Source organism: Cavia porcellus, unplaced genomic scaffold, assembly GCF_034190915.1.
Source record: "Cavia porcellus strain 051 isolate PalLab524CR breed Dunkin Hartley unplaced genomic scaffold, mCavPor4.1 scaffold_3, whole genome shotgun sequence".
NCBI lineage: Eukaryota > Metazoa > Chordata > Mammalia > Rodentia > Caviidae > Cavia > Cavia porcellus.
The window spans coordinates 23,546,743-23,564,581 of record NW_026947486.1 but is presented as its reverse complement, the minus strand read 5'-3'; the positions used below and the strand labels follow the sequence as shown (position 1 = coordinate 23,564,581).

Genomic DNA, 17,839 nt, shown 5'->3' with positions numbered 1-17,839 from the left:
TAGATAACATTCCATTTTCAACCACTCTATCTATAAAGAGTAAAAACATTATTTATAAAAAAATCCACTTCTATGGTCTCAAAATATTTATACTCCATAGAAACAGATTTACTCCCTTAGAGATTCACTCCCTTACAGTCCTCCAGTGGCTCCATCTATCTTTCAAACTGTATACTTCATGCAACTCTTTGTTGAAATATGGTAAGGTGCTCCACAGTCACAAAAGCACATGAACAACTTGAAAGTGCTTTTACTTTGCAGTGATTTCTGAAAGTGTTTGCAAACAAGTTTTCACTCCCTTTTGTCATTGTTATTCTTTCTGGCAGTTTTGTTTCCTGACCACTGAGGTCAAATTACATCAGAGAAACCTCACTGGGGCTTACCATACAAATCTCTCCATTTATAAGTATGTGATTTTTCACTTAAATTCTTAGTCTTCTCAGAAGTCCTGAATCTGACTCAAGTCTTTACTAGGAAAGTGAAAATAATATCCATAAATCTTTTTAAAAGAATAGCTACTAATCCACTAAGGGGTTTATTAATTAGTTGAAAAAACTCTTCTGGTACTTGTGCCATGTAACTGAAAAAACAGGTCACATTGATACAGGGGAAATTCCCAGTCTTTAAGATGTCTGGTACGAATTTGTGTTCTCTAAAATCAAAAAGTGAATTCTAGGAACAACGGAGGATAAGAGTAGAATACATTTACTGGGGAAAGAAAGCATCTAAGAGAGACAGAAAGGGTCCCTACTGAGACCTTGCCTTTTCTAGGGATTTTTTATAGCACTAAACCATGAAATAAGGCAGGACCAATGTGGAAAAAAATGGGCAATCACAAAGTGGGCATGAGGTGGGACAAAACTACAGCCAACCAATAAAGAGTACGAACATAACTTCACAGGTAATACTGAATAAATTGGGGTCAAATGGGAAAGCAACTCACATAGCAAGTTGGTATGAAACAGAACAGGGGCTTTTCCTGAAGAGTGTTGGGTCAGTGGCTCTTCCTGGCTTTCTCAAAGAGATTCATACCTATGTAGAATATTAATCACTGTTGTTTAACCTTGGGGGAAGATTGTGGGAAGATTTATTTCCTCTTTTGTTTTCAGGTCTGGCCCTCAGCTGTAGGTGTCTATATACCTCTTTCACATTGGCTGTTTTGAGAGCCTAAATTTGTCTGTCTGTCTATAATTCTAACTTAGCTGTCTATAACAGTATTTAACTTGTGTCTCTCAGAGAAGGACAGAGAAGAAATCTTGATAATGGAAGCATTACATCCTTGATACATACAAAGGATTCTAAACAGCATCTTTACATTTGTTTAAATATAAGCTATTAACTTGGGTCTGTTTCTTAAACTTTTCCAGGAAAAAGTTAATTATTAACACCAAGAGTAAATGAGGTTTTCTAGGCAGTAGTTTGTTTTATTGATTTTTACGTTTACAGAAACTGCATCTTTTTCAGGAGCAAATGACATCTGGAGTTAACTGTAGCCATTAGGGTGGGGCATTAAAGCCCTGAGACAACACACTGCACCAGCAGCTAGCCTTCAACCAGCAAAAACAACAGGTAGCTGTTAGGTTTTCTGTTGCAACAGAGAAGCAAAAGGAAAAAAGAGGCCTTTATTGAAGACACAAAGAGGAGTGCACAACTCCCAGGGCTCCTCTTACCTGAGACACAGGGACCTGGTGTTTCTGCAGACTTTGGCTAGTGGTAGAGTTTGAAGGGAACGTATTAATGACACATTAGGAACTGACTGGAGTTTTCTTTGCACATGCAGGGTAAGAGGAAGTTGTATTCAGCGCTGAGGGGGAAAAGAAGAAGTGCTCACTGGGGAGATAAGCTGATGTTTTCTGGCCTTCCACCAGGTTAGACCACAATCATAATACTCAGCAATTTATACTCAGGCAGAAAACTATTATTCCCATCTTTTTGTTGTTAAGAAAGAGCAATGACTCTCTTAGACTGCTCCCTGCTGAACAGGGGTGGCAAGCTGGGGTTTAGCAGAGCTGACAGGATGAAGATTAATGCACATATAGAAGCTGGTGCCTCATGTTTCCGTAAGGACAACTTCATTGTTGATGAAGGCTCATATCCTAGATTGGAGGAATCTTGGGAAAAAAATTTAAAAAGACAAGTTGCTACAGGGAAGCAGGTTATTATCTTAAGTAAAGGACCCAGAAGAGGTTGAAAAAAGAACACATGATCTGAATGTGTCATTCCACCAGGGCCATGATGAAGAGGAAGAATATCCACAGGCTAGCAATTGGTGATTTTCTTCTACTTTAAACATAGTCTATGACAATACCTGATTCATTTATAAAGTAGCAGCATTCCTCTTCCAGCTTGGAACAGGTGCTACCTTTTTCAGCAATCAGGACCTCAAGAGCATGGCAGTTTTGAAGAGTAACCACTACAAGGCTATTAATTTGGTTTTGGAGGATGCATATGGATACTAATGTTATCTGTGGGTAGAATTCGAAAGAGAGCTGGTGGTAAAGATGAACAATGTATACACCCAAGCCGTCCCCTCCAGCCCCAAAGCCAGCTCTCAGTACAGAGAGAATGCCCACATCAGTTAGGACCGGGATGTGGGTTGCTCTTGTTTTTCTGGTGAGATGTATATACTGGGATTGAGATAAGAGAGAGATCTCTACAGAGTGTGCAGAACTTATCGTCAGAGCCAAAACAAGAACCAGGTAAAGTTCCTGTCCACTGAGGAGGAAAGCAAGTATAAGCTCCTGTCTTGCAGCCTGTAAACCATCATCTGGTTAGGCAGATGGCCACGTTTTGTGTGTTTGTGACATAAGGAGTGCAGTGGAGAAGGTCTTCCAGCTGACGAGAGTTTTTATACTGAGAGACTAAACAAGTAAGATTAGTTGACCATTGTTGAGAATTGTAAATACAGAAGTCCTATTATGGCTGGGTTAAGTGAAAAGGATTCGTGGAAAGTATTCCAGTGTATAGGAGTTGCCATGTAAAATTTTTGTCTGTATAGAACACAGAGCCAACATCCTTTGAAGCTTGAGGAGTAAGAAATGGTGCCATATACATGAGTGAGAAGCTGAGTAAAAGGAGGAGGTTAGTTTTGTAAGACAGTATATAGTAGTAAGGTTGGGTGTATGGAGCTGTCAATGACAGGCAAAGTAGTTATAGGTTTGCTCCTTAAGGTGAGATAATTACCCTGTGGTGGATCCAAAGGGTAAAACCATAGGCCTCAAGTTTTACTCAGAAGATATTGGGGGTCTGATGCATTTGAGATTATAAGTATTACTCGCCTGGAGTAGTTTTCTTTGACATCCTTAATCTGAGCTGAGATAAATGGATCTGATCAGTTCCACCAAGTTCCCCTAGTTCCTGAGTTTACAGCAATGGATTCACATCACCATTTATCAACATAAAGTAATACGAATCCACACATGACCACTGATATGTGAATGGTTGGGTGATTGTAACTAGGCCATTTTAATGGCAGCAGATATCTACAGGACAACTAGAGTCACAATCTATGGCCTTTGTTTTTGTCCCAAGTCTGAGTACAAGGCACAAAATGACAGCAGGGGATGTCAAAAGTGAGTTTGGGGTTAGAAGGAATGAAGTTGTGAGAGGCAATTATCCCCGCTTCTGATAATGTAAAAGTGTAGGCAGGACTTGACAGTGCTCCAAGGATTAGGCTGGAGAGAGTGAAAAGCATGAAGAATGTAAGGCCTAAGAGTTGAATCATGTTTGGGAAATGTTGTAGATTTCAAACACAGGATACTTTATCAGGCAAGAGCAAGCATAGATTTCCACTATGATTGCCCTGTAGACGAGAAGAAAGGCTACTTTGTGTACAGTGTGAAAGTCTTTTGATAATACTGCCCAGAACCCAAGAGCAAAAAGGAAAACTATTAAGACAAGAAAGAGCTGTGACTCAAGAGAGTAGCAGTGTATTAGTCAGGTTGGTAGTTTATTGAGGCGTTTTAGTGAGGCACAGGTGTGTGGGAGACAGATGTGATGACCAATCAGGATGTTTGGAGTCAAGGGTCTTAGGGTTAGGAGGGCACTGCTTAGCTTGACTAACATGGAACCAGGATCGTAGTCCAGTGACCTTGACCGCTATCAGAGTTGTGAGGAAGACCAGGTAGGGGTCACTCCACTTTGGTGGTAGCCTACGGACTTAGAAGACTTTAGGTAAATTAGGTCTCCCAGGGATATGGGAGAATCTGGCTTGGCCCCATAAAAAGGGTGAGAGAGGCAGAGATCAGCATGTTGCCATAACAAGTGTTGGACCAAGGTGAGAAACGGGATATAATCAGCAAGAGGAGAGAGATTTTTGGGAGGTAAAAAGATTGTGGAGTAGGACCATATATGAGTTCAAAAGGGCTCAGAAAGGTAAGAGCCTGAGGAAGTGCTCTGAGCTAGGCTAGAGCTGAGGGAAAAAGTTCAAGCCAAAGTTGTTATATATCTAAAATGAGGTCTGTGAAGTGTGTTTTTAAGAGGCCATTTACCTTATCTACTTTTCCTGAGGATTATGGGTGGTATGGATTATGTAGGCATAAGTGACATGTAAGCTTGAGGATACATGTTAAAAGATTTGAGAAGTAAAGGCCGAACCATTATCTGATTGGATATTCTGAGGGAGACCAAACCTAGGAATAATTTCTTGTAATTGGGCTTTAGTAACTACGTAAGAAATTTCCCTGGCCATGGGAAAGGGTTCTTCTATCCATACTGAAAAGGTACACACAAAAGTCAGAAGATAGTTAACGATTTTGTGGCAGGGAATGTGTGTGAAAGCTATCTGCCAGTGCCCACAAAACTGGTGAGTAGGAAAAGAGTGGAGGTACATATCCTTAGAATAGCTTTTAGCAAAGAGTTGACAGGTGTGTCATCTGGTAGAGAACAGTCCTCAGAAAATGATGTGTGAGCACCAGGACTAAGAGTCAGTATACTGCCTGTGATCCCACATGAAAACAGTTGTGTAAGTCAGTGATGATGTTTAAGGCTTGATGATCTTGCAGAACAAGTTTTGACCCTTGGAAAATCCATCCAATTGTTTTGTGTATAACCTGGTCTGTGTGAGAAGGATATGGACATTGTGTGCTACGGCTTGTGTACCTGCAAAGGCTTTATTCTGAGCAATGGAATCTGTAGAATTTTGGTGTCCCATGCAATGAATAACTGTTGCTTGTTTTGGAAGCTGTAATGCTTCTAGGAGTTTAAGGATGTGAGGTACATTAATGATGGGGGTTCCCTGAAGGTTGATAAAACCCCTTTCTTGCCAGATGGCAGCATGGGAGTATAAAATGCTGAATGTGTACTTTGAATCAATGTACGTATTTATGATCTTGTCTTGTGCAGTGTGATACCCTAAGTAAGAGCAATAGTTCTTCCCTTTGTGATGATGTCCCAGGTGGTGGTGGATTTGCCTCTATGACTTTTGACTGGTTAACTGTTGCATATGCATACCCTGCTCTCTTTTGTCGGCATCGGTAGAGCTGCCATCTATGCACCACATGTCAAAGGCTAAAGAGAGGTGTATTAATTTTTCTTTCTTTCTTTTTTTTTTTTTTTTTTTGGTATGAGGGATCAAACTCATGACCTTGCACTATCCAGGAAAGCACCTGAGCCACTGAGCTAAATCCCCAGCCCCAAGAGGTGTGTTACTAATGTGAGGAAAAGGGGTGGGAGTCATCTATAGGATCTCAATGCAGTCATGGTGGAGGTTTCCTTCTGAGGTAGGGAGCAAAATCGCTGGGTTGAGGGGGCTATTGGTTGCAATACAAATGGAAGAATCCTGAGAGAGGACTAGATGTATCTATTGAAGGCAAGAAAGGTTCATCAGAGCAAGCAGTGATTTATATGAGATAAGCTCATTTAGATTATGAGGTGAGGGTACTGTAATAGATTGTCCCAATGTGAATTTTTTTTTGGTACCAGAGATTGGAGCTCACGCTTGCCAGGCAGGCGCTTATGCCACTGAGCTAAATCCCTGGTCCTTCCAATGTGAACTTTTTGGCTTCTTGTATCAGTAAATTTGTGGCTACAAAAGCTCAAGAGACAGGGTTCCCAAAACCGTATATTGTCTAACTATTTTGACAAGTAGGCCACCATTTAAAAAGTCCCTTTCTGTGTCCTAGTACACCTATAGCATTGTGACCTTGAGAAGCTGTGTACACAGCAAAGGGTTGTGGGGGACAGGAACAGTGAGGGCTGGGGGCCATAAAAGACCCTCTTTTCGTTTATAAAAAGGAAGAGTGTATAGGTATAGTGGGGTCCATTGGCTTTGATAAAGTGCTCTTGGAAGCTTTGTAGAGAGATTGAGCTAAAGTTGCAAAGTTTATGTGGCACAGAGGCTAAAGAAGTTAGCTAAGCCAAGAAAGGATAGAATCTGCTATTTGGTTGTGGGCACTTGGAGATCTCAAAGGATTGCTTTTATGATCTGCAGTAATGGAATATGTAGTAGGAGTGAGAATGAGTCCCAAATATTTGACATTTGGGGAAGCTTCTTAAGCTTTAGCAGAAAAGACTCTATCTGTGGTTGGAGAAAAAAATTGAGGAGAGTGGCCATATGTTGTAGGGCTAAGATGTAGGAGGATAAACACAGGAGAAGATAAGCAACATATAGGAGATGCTGGGTTTGAGATCAAGAGCTGTAAGGTAAGCAGGAAGTGCTTGGCTAAAGAAATGAGGACTATCTCAATTCTTGAGGGAGCACTATTCAGGTCAGTTGAGATCTGAGTGTGTCTGGGTTGGTCCACATAAAAACAAAGAAGTCCTCATAATCAGGGTGTAGGGGAATGGTGAAAAAAGCATCTTTATTTAGGACTGTGAAGTGAGTCATGCAGGGAGGAACATGAGAAAGCATACTGTAAGAGTTTGGCACCACTGGATGGATTGGGATAATAGTACTGTTGATCATCCTAAGGAGTTATACCAGGACAGGAGAATGGGAGTACTGTAGGGTGAATGGGTAGGTTTGAGAAAACCATTGTCCAGAAGGTACATGATTATAGGTTTGAGCCATCACTGATGTTTGGGAGCTATAGGGTATTGAGGAACACAAGGAAAGATTAAAGAGTCCCTGAGGCAGATTAATACTGGCATAGCATGGATAGCATTGGTGGGGTTGGAGGTGTTCCAGACTATAGGATCAACAAAGGAAAGAAGGAGAGGAGCAGATGGGTTGGTGGTACACTGTGATGGTGTTTGGAGGATGAGAGCCATGAGGATGGAGGAGGTAAAGGAGAAATTAAGCCTCTGGAGAAGATCCCTACATAAAACGGGTACCGGACATGTTGCTATTACTAGAAAGCTATCGGTGAAGAAGGGAATTTGGAACCTGAAGAGGATGGGTCCTATATGAACAAGCTGTATAGGTTGACCATGAATACCCACTATCAAGATGGGATCTAGTACAGTGGCCTAAAAACTCAGGAAGAGCACCTATGTGGTCCCAGTGTAAAGAGAGTGTCTTACCTGAGATCTCCAGTGAGACTCAGGGCACCAAGAATACCTTAATAGGGGCCATTAACATCAAGCTTCATCAATCTTCTTCAGTGGCAAGTCCAAGTAGATTACCAGTGATAAGTCCAGTGGTGACAAAATCACCTGTGAGGGCAACACATTGGTGGATGGCTTACCCGCTCTCGGGTGGCTAGGACAGTTGCACTTCCAATGATCCTTGAAGTTGCAGAGGGGGCAAGGCCCTGATGAAGGTGCTGGGATGGGGCATTTTTGAGACCAGTGTCCTTCTTTGCTGCACTCCAGGAGGGGCTCAGGCAGCTCGACCTTGTTTTGTTTACCTTTCTTAGGAGCCCCAAGCACCACTGCTAAGAGATCAGATTTATATTTAGTAAGTTTCTTTTCTTTTTGTCTCCTGTTCTTCCTTTTGTTTTTGATCTCTACTGTTGAAAACACGAAAGGCATCATTAAGGTCTCCCTGTGGGGTTTGAGGGCCATGCTCAGCCTTTTGTAGTTTTGCCTGAATGTCAGGGGCAGACCAGGAAATAAAATAGGGATTAATAACAATTGTCCCTTCAGGAAATTCTGGGTCTACATTAATAAACTGAATTAGGGTGTCACTAAGTTATGTGAAGAGCATAACAAGGTTTTCATTCATCTCTTGGACCTGTTCTAAAAGCCTGCTAAACTGTTTGTGAGCTACTTTATTAAATCCCACAATTATACATTTAATCATATTATGTACTTTGTAAGAGCACTCTCCATTTCAATAATTTCAATTAGGGTCTTTTTCAGATACCAGGGTGAATTTCAACAGTATTTGCCTTATGTCTACAATTGGTTTCCTCTCCAGCCACTTGCCATAATTGAGTTCTCTGTTGTGAGGTGATGGTGGTGTTTAGAATAACATAAATATCCTTAAAACGTAAATCATAACAATTACTTACAAATTCAAACTCTTTAATATAAATTTGTGGGTCAGTGGAAAGGGAAAGAACTTACCGTTAATCTGGGATAGATCAGCAAGGGAAAAGGGAATGCAGATATGCATTAGTCCCTTGGGACCAGCCTTTTCCCAATGAAAGAGTAGGGATAGGTGCTTAGAAGACTGCTGAGTGCAAGGTGTAGATGGCTATTGGCCAGCCAATCACCCAGAAGGTGTCTGTGGGCAGTTACAGGGTGATCACTATAAGATGCTCACTTGTCACCATGTGGGACTGGGTACCATGTGGCCCACAAGATGGTTACTATTGGTCACATGATGAAGGATCATAAGATGGTGATGGTTCACCATGGGACCGGCAACAAGATAGCTGATGATCACATGATGAGGGATCACAAGATAGCAGCTGTTTACTATATGGCCTGTCACAAGATTGTGGTGGGCTGTCACATGGTGGAGACCAGAAGATGGTGGCAACTCTTCATGTAATTCACAGTAAGATGGCTGCAAAGGACCACATGGTATGGGTTTGCAAGATGACAGTCAAATACTATGATGCTTACTAAGTGGCTGAGAGATGTGAGATCAATTGTGAACAAGGGGAGAAAATGGAGCTGGGGGAACAGAGGAGGAGGAAGAGGTACTGTCAGATGGGATAGATGGCTCAGGTTGAGGAGAATGAGGATTCTGCGATTGGGAGAATGAATTACAGGAAGAGTAAGAGGCTGTTGGGCATGAGGAAAGGGAAGAGGAGGGGACAGGATGCTCGGGAAGCTCTGGTCAAGAAGACTGAAGAGTTTGGGCTTGGGGGTATGGAGGAGGAGAGACAAAGACAGAAGACACATCATCTAAGGAAGTCTGGTGGGGAGGGAGAATCTGGTGGGGCAGTGTGATCCAGAAGTATTTTGCCCACCTTACATGACTGAAGAAGAGATGGGGGCATCTTCAGACTAAAAAAGGCCTGAACATAAGGGATCTCTGACCATTTGCTATTGTGATGAAAAAAGTTATCTAAATCTTGAAGGATACAGGGGTCAAAAGTTGCCCCATCAGGCCATTGGCTGCTATTGTCCAGTTTGAACATCAGCCAAACCACCTGGCAATAAAAGATCAGACTTTTGGGTTTTACAGTCTCCCCAAGACTAAGGGAGCCAAGACTACAAACAAGACAACCCAGTAGTGTCTTTTTGTGAACAGGAAGAAGTATTTCCCATAGTAACCAAATTAGAGGTGAGCCAAGACCTACAGCTAAAATAGTCTGGGTCACACTTTTCAAAGTCATCATCACTCATTTCAAGAGTATGACAGAGAAAAACCCAACACCTGTTCTCATCAGCTATCATTCACAGTGCAAGGCAGGGAGTCCCAAAGGATGGAAGAGTATTAGCCCTGCCTCAGGACTTAAGAGTAGTAGCTCTGCTGAAGGTCCAAGGGATACACAGGAGATCTCCCAATGTGGGCCCATACATTTCTGAGACTGACAGACTGAGAGATTGAGACAGGAAACCCCAAACTGAGAGGTGGCTCACCTATGAGGAATGAGGTGGATCAGTGTTGGATACAAGCTAGCAACAGCAAATAAGCAGGTCCTTGAGGGAAGTAAAGTGGCTTATAGGCGCAGGGAACTCAGAGCCACAGGTAACACCCAGGAGTCATACACCGTGCTGATCTGAGTCACTGCAAGAAAATGTTAGGCTTTCTAGCACAATAGAGAGGCAAAAAGAAGAAGAGGCCTTTATTGAAGATGCACAGAGGAGGGTACAACTCACAGGGCTCCAATCACCTGAGACAAAAGGAGCTGGGGTTTATAGGGATTTGGGCTAGAAGCAGAGTTTGAAGGGTGGGCGTTAATGACACATTAGGAACTGACTGCAGTTTTTTTCATATGCACGGTAAGAGAAAGAGGAAGTTGTATTCAGGGATGAGGAGGAAAAGAAGAAGCAGCACTTATTGGGGAGATAAGGTATTGTTTTTTGGCATTCTGCCATGTTAGACCACCACCGTAATATTCAGAAATTTATACTTGGGCAGGAACCTATCAGTAACAAGAATCATGTAATGTTGATCTAGTAGGCAAAATTTCTCAAAATCGACCTTCCAAGAGAGCTATAATCTTAAATCCTAGTCATTTACTATGGTGAAAAATCTACTCTTTATATACTCTTGATAATGGTTACTTGAATGGCACAATTAATGGAAAAAATGAACTCTAAGTGCCAGTGCTAAGAGCAAAGCATCGTTGGAGACACTGAAAAGAACTATCCAATAATTTAATGCTCCTAAATTGGCTAATTTAGCCAATTAACTCATTTAAATATATATAAAGACATTCATAGCACTTAGTGTCCATTTTATTATATTAATTACAGTATTTATACCAGTCAAGTAACCACCAAAAGTGCCTCTTGGAAAGCTGATATTTAAATAAATGTAAAGATACTGCTTATAAGCCTCCCTTAAGTGTCCAGACCATGACACAAGCAAGTACAACTGAGCCTAGGAAATTCCTGAGGTGAAGAGATAAAAGCTGAAAATCCAGGGAAAAGAAGGCTGATACAACTGCAAATAAGAATATTCAAAAGACTATCCCTAAGTGTATGCATGAAGCAACTATCCAGGGCAGGAGAAAGAATCACTTGAAACAGAACAGCTTTGCATCACTAACACTGGGTCAGGAAGAGTAACTGTCATCAACAACCAGCACAGAATCACTTTTCCTATACTTAGGACCACTCTGGCTCTACCTAACAAATCTTAATAGCAAAACATGAAAGGATCAAACTATTTCCTTGCAACTGTATCATATTCTAGCCCAAAAAAGTTCAAGAAAGCTGATAGATGTAAAAAAAAAAAGAATCTAGCAACCAACAAGGTAAAATTCACAAGGTTTGAATACAAACATTCCAGCAATACAAAGACACTTGAAAATACAAAAAGAAAAACAATATATTTAAACCCAATGAAAATATGACATGTCATAATTATCATATAAAGACATGAAACAGCTATAACATATTTTTTCAAAAATGTGTGTCAAGATATATAAAAAAGAACCTAAATTAACATTTCACAGATGTAAAACATGGTAACTGAAGTGAAAAGTATAACAAATTGAACAAATGACATATTAAACAATGGAAGATATTCAAGAATTTGAAAAAATATCAATAAATATCAAAAATAAAACAGAGAAAAAGTGACTTGTCCTTTTTCACTGTTGATGGAAATGCAGACTGGTACAACCACTGTGAAAATCAGTATGGAGATTCCTTAAAAAGCTAGGATTAGAGGTCATTCAACCCTGCTATTTGTCTTCTAGATACCTTCCCAAAAGAATTGAAAACAATATACCACAGCGATATATGCACACCTACATTTATAGCAGCAGTTTGTAATAGCCAAATGTTGGAAAAATTTTAAATGCCCATAAACTGACATTTAATGGATAAAGATGATGTGGTTCTTTTATACAATGGAGTACTACTCTGCCATAAAAAGGATAAACGACACATTTCTAGGTAAATGGATGTATCCTGCAACCATTATTAAAAGAAATAAATCAGGCACACATGTAAATGCTGCACTGTTTCTCTGGTATGAGACGCCAAAAGTGTAAAATAAGGACCAAAATGTATAACAGGTATTGTGAAATAGGAAGTAAATGTTCACATGGGAAAAGGAACAAGGAAGGGAGAAGGGGGGGAAGGAAAGAAGGGAAAAGTAAAAAAAGCAAAAGAAAAGGAAAAAAACTAAAAAAAAAAGCCTTCTGTAAATGGGAAGAGAAGAAAGGGTTGAAGGAGGGTAGGGAAATGGGATAAAAAGAAACAAGTTATACCATGTTCAGGTACAAATTCTCTATGATGAACGAGATCACTCTGTATATCTAAAATGTACCAATAAAATCTGACTGGAGAAAAAAATCCTAAAGGCAAGAAAAAAACCACTCCAAAACAAACACACAAACAAAAAACAGGCACAGCTGGACCAAGACAAACAATACACCAGTAATCAGATTCCCATGAAATGGGAGAAGTACCAAGACAAAAAATATTTGAAGAAATGGTAGCTTAATTTTTTAAACTTGATTATCAAAATATTTGACAATATCTACAAATCTGAAACACAAGAAACATGAGTTTGAGTAAAAGAAATCAATTTGAGTAGAAGAATTGAAATTCTGGAAATTTTTAAGGAAAAACAAAAAGATAATAAAAAAGACTACATCACACTAGATGGATACAAGAAGATGTGGAACAACATTTCATGAAAGTGAACAGAAAAAAAAATGAACTAAAGATTCTACACTCACAGAAAATTTTGCAAAAAAAAAAAAAGGTTGAAGTCTTTTCAAACAAAAGCTGAAAAGTTATGTCATCAGGAAATCTAGATTATGTAAATATTAACAGAAGTCCTTTAGGGCGGGGATACAGCTCACTGGTACAGCACCTATCTGGCAATCTCAAGGACCTGAGTTCGAGTACTGGTCCTGAAAAAAAAATAGAACACAAGAGATATCCCTTAGATCAAAGGAAAAAATGATAGCAGGTGAAAATACGTATCTACATAAAGGAAGAAAGAGTATTGGAAATGAAAATTACAAAGATAAAAGCATAATTTTCCTTAAGTCTCTTCAAAAGATAACTGACAGCTCAAACAAAAATAATAAAATTGATTGTTTATAATATATGAACTAGTAAAATATATAACCATAATAAGCACCAGTAGGTGATAAATGGAAGTATATGCTATTTGAATGTTGCTATATTCTGTGAGAGTCATTATAACATAATTTGAGGGTAGACAATGATAAATTTGTGTATAAACCTTAAGACAACTAAACTAACATAGGAAGATAACAAAACAGAGAACAAACAAAATAATTTTTAAAAAGTCCAATTAGTTAAAAGGCAGGTAAAAGAGGAAAACTAAGACAGGATAAATAGCAAATATAGCAAGATGGTAAAATGAAATCTAACCACATATCCATCATCACTTTAAATACTAATTTTCTAAACACATCAATTAAAAGCAGAGGCTGTCATACTGAAAAATAATTTTAAAAATCTGTTTATATGTTGCCTTAAAAATGAAACAGAAACTAAATACAACCACTTTGAAAATCAGCAGGTAGTTTCCTCAAAAAACTAAAAAGTGCCATTTTACTCAGCTATTCTTATAGTGTCTTTCTGAAAGAGCTGGTTATTGCACTATGACTTTACAGCAGCACAACTCACAACAGCTAGACAGTAGAACTGGCCTACATGTCTTATCAATAGATGATTACATAAAGAAAAGGTGGTATATACACATACGGTACTACTCCATAAAGAAAGATAAATTTGAGTCATGTATTAGGAAAATGAAGAGATACTGAGACAATAATACTCAGTGAAATAAGTCACAAAAGTTTAAATACTGCATGTTTCTCTAATACCAGTATGAGAGAACCAAAATATAAATAATTTAAAGAGCAAAACAAAACAGCCATGTTAAAAAACAAGGTGGTAGGACTCTAAAAAGATGTGAAGGGAATTTGGAGAAGGAGGGAAAGAAAGGAGTGTGGACAGGGAGAGTAAAATGATCAAGATGCAACTAAAGCATCAAGATGCAGCATGTGTACCTATGAGACCTTCAAGATAAGTGTATATACTGGGGACTGCAAACCTGTAATACTAATAAATATATGAAAGTCAATAAAAAGGTTAAAAGATTATAGCTTGACTAGATTCATAACAAATGAAAGTATATTTCAGTTGAAAGAATATTACCACGATAAAGAAAGCAATTATGTAATCATTAAGTTATCAGTCCAAAAGAGAAGATATTAACCCTAAACTTTTAAGTATATAATAAGAGTCCCAAAATGCATGAAGTAAAGACTGGTGAAACTGTGAAGAAAGGCAAAAAAACCCTGAATATTTCAATATCCATACTGCAATTAATACAAAAAAGTATACATAAAATAATGTAATCAGTGAATCTGGTACCTTTAAATATCAGTACATTTGATAAATTTCTAGTCAAATTAAGTAGGAATAAGAAGATGATAAAGGTTACCAGTTTCAGGAATGAAAAAATTTATTATCTGCAATTCTTCTATAGTAAGATCAGTGAATGTTACGAAAAAATTTATGGCAATAAACTCAATCGCAAAGATGAAATGAATCAATTCTTTGAGAGCCCCTGAACAAGAAACAGACAACTTAAACAGCCATTTATCTCTTAAACAAATAAAGTTCATAGTATAAGCTTTACCACAAGGAAATTTTAAAACTAAGATGAGTTCACTAAAAAATTCTACCAACATTTAAGAAGAAACAACACCACTTCTACATGAACTTTTCTACAGAATTTAACAACATCAAGAAATTCCTAATGAACTCTGAGGTCAGCAAGACCCTACCAAAACCAGACAGACATCAATAAGAAAACAGTCTACACTATTTAAAAAAAAAAAAAAAAAAAAAAAAACAAGTACAGGTAGATCTAAGGTCTAAATTTTAAAAATCAACTTTAAAGTTATTAGGACATTTGGGAGGACATTTTAAGATCTCATGATTAAAGAAATTTTTTTTGTCTTTTTGAGACAGAATTTCACTATGCAATTCAGACTGGCTTTGAGCTCACTTTGTAGCCCAGACTGGCCTCAAACTCACAGCAATCTTCCTGCTTCAGCCTCCCAAGTTGCTGTGATTACAGGTGTGCACCACCATGCCCAGCTAGAGAAATACTTCCTAAACTAAAGATCAATCATAAATAAAAATGATAAATTTGCTTATTTCAAACTACATAATATCTCCACTACAAAAGAAATTATTAAAGTAAAAAGATAAAAGTGAGCAGACATTTGAAGCACTAAGAAACAAATCTAGAACACCAAAATAACTTACGCAAATCAATAAGAAAAGGCAGGGCCAGAAATTTAGCTCAGTGGCCTGCCTGGCAAACATGAGGTCATATGTTCGATCCCTGGCACCAGAAAAAAAAAAGTATAAACGGAAGCACTGTATTCAACTACAAAAGAAAAAAAAGGGACACTATCTAATGTTCATCACAAAAGAACATTTAATATTGTGGACACTCTACAAAGACCCCCCCACCCCTGGACTCAAAACCTGGTCTATATGTTAACAACAATAATGCCAACACTTGCAGTCTTGACATGAGGCATTTTGTACAAAGCAGCGGTGATTCTCAAGCACATGCAAAACATGGTTTGAGAGAGCAAAGAAAGGACAATTGTTTGGGTCTTTATTGTAGTTGGAAAGGGGCTGGGGTAAAGATTTGTGGTTTGAACTTTCCCATTGTGGTATCACAATTAAACATCAATGGTCAGAGTCTTAAACTGCAATAATTACATACAGAATTTTAAATGCATGCATGAGTTTTACAGATATTAATGTGAATGAATCTCACAGATATGTTAAACAAGAACTGATTTGTATAAGAATGCATACATTATAATACATATATGTAATAATCTCATATATCTCAAGTGACACAGATAAGTAGCAAAGGTCAAAGAAATTCAGGGAATTGATAAATGCAGAATGGGAGATAGTGGCAATCTGGAGCAGTGGTGGGGACTAGGATATGACCAAAGAGGATCATATAGCATAGTGGTCACCAAACTTCCTGGCACCAGGAATGGGTTTCATGAAAGATAATTTTTCCATGCTTGAGAGGGTTAGGTGGGAAGGGAGAATTCAAGATTAGATGTTCATAACTGGTGCACCACCTAGATCCCTCCCATAAATTGCTCCTATAAGAATCTAATGCCAGCCACTAATCGATTAGAAGAAGACAGAGAGTTCAAGTAATAATGCTACAAATGGCAGGGGAGGAGGCTGTAAACACACATGAATCTTTCCCTGCTTGCCTGCCACTCATGTCCAGCTGTCACGGACTGTTACCAACTCCTGACCGAGGGTTTGGGGACCCCTGATTTAGGGGGTTTCAACTGCACTGTGATTTTAACTTTGTTTGAGGCAGGATCTCACTATGTAGTTCAGACTGGTCTTGAACTCACTATATAGCCCAGGCTGGCCTTGAACTCACATGATCCCCCTGCTTCCACCTCCCAAGTGCTGGAATTAGCGGTATGCACCAATATGTCCAGCTGCACTGCAATTTTAAATATTTATTAAGCAATACACTGGATGTAAAAGTGTTCAATGTATTATTTTTTATACTTTTTTGAATATTTGCATATTTTATAATAGTAAGTAGAGGTCAGTTTTTTTCTTTTCTTTTTTTGGGGGGCTGTGCTAAAAATCAAACATGGGGTTTGATTTTTTAGAAATGCTAGCAAAGGGCTCTACTACTGAGCTACAACCCCAGCCTTTGAAGTCAGTTTCTAATTTGTAAGCACCGCCTAGTTAAATATAAGACTAAGAAAAAATAAGTTAAATAAATCTTAAATTAGTTACTGTTCTCCAGTTTCTGACAACTACAGAAAAGTCACATTCCTTTTACTAATAAAACTAATAAATGAACTACAATAACTTTTCTCCCTTCTATAGATTTAAAACATTCAATTATAATTCAGTTGTAAGTTTAAACATTATTTACAAACATTTAAACATTATTTACAAAATGGTTAGCATTAAAATGTAATGACACATGAAACCTTATAGTACATAGTGTAAAAAGAATTGATTTAGCCACGAGACACTTAAGATTTTTTCTTATTTTCATTAGTACATTTACATAACACATCTTAATTCTTGTTTTCATCTCCTTCCTCTTTCCTCCCCCTCTTGATCCCCTTCCCTTTTGCATAGGATCTATCTTACTATTTCCATATCACAGTGAGGAATACATGTTTATAGCAGCCCAACTCATAATAGCTAAACCTTGGAAGCAGACCCTCTACCAACCGATAAATGGAAAGCACGTATTTACGCATAATATTTATACTTGCTCTCTGCAAGTTCATTCTCTCAGGGCACCAGGAACAAGTTCTTAATTTTTTCCTGCCATGTAGAATTAGATGGGATAGGAAAATAGGTGGCCTCTGTGTTTTATCTACAGGCCAGCTTGATATTTACCTCCCCTTTTCTTTCTTTTTCTCACCTATGCTCACTCTGTAGGTTTGGCATGCCATGTTGTATATGTGTTTGACTGTTATATTATGCTACCCTTTTTGGAAATTAGCCTGGTTTCTGCCTACCCCAGTTGTTTATGGTCTTTTCTTTCTCAGAGTGCTGTTTTGGTCCACCATGAAGAGTTGAACAATTTCTATCTACAAAGGTGAGGGTTTCATTCCCCTGTATCAGAAGGATAAAATGAAATCGGAGCTTTGTGAATGGGGTGGGGAAGGGGGCTTCAAAGAAGGTAGGAATGGGAGGAAAAATCAAGATATGTCATGTACAGATATAAATTCCTTATAAGGATTGTGGGTCATTATAAGGCACTATGTTGCCTAATGACAGGGCCAGGCACCATCTT

At 38.6% G+C, this 17,839-nt stretch overlaps 1 protein-coding gene across 7 annotated transcripts in view; it reads right to left on the bottom strand.

The window, feature by feature from the left end:
- LOC100732618 (melanoma-associated antigen D1) overlaps positions 1 to 17,839 on the bottom strand; it is a 119,400-nt gene that overhangs the window by 60,563 nt on the left and 40,998 nt on the right. For 3 of the 7 annotated variants that reach the window (XM_013159020.3, XM_004999939.4, XM_013159034.3), the window contains exon 2: positions 7,626 to 7,814. The exons of 1 other annotated variant lie outside the window; for it this stretch is intronic. The gene's annotated coding sequence lies outside the window, so the exon portion shown is untranslated. Of the gene's footprint in view, positions 1 to 1,670; positions 1,805 to 7,461; positions 7,583 to 7,625; positions 7,815 to 17,839 lie in introns of those variants that run through there. 3 more of the 7 variants (XM_063245863.1, XM_013159025.3, XM_063245862.1) reach the window with 3 other exon arrangements.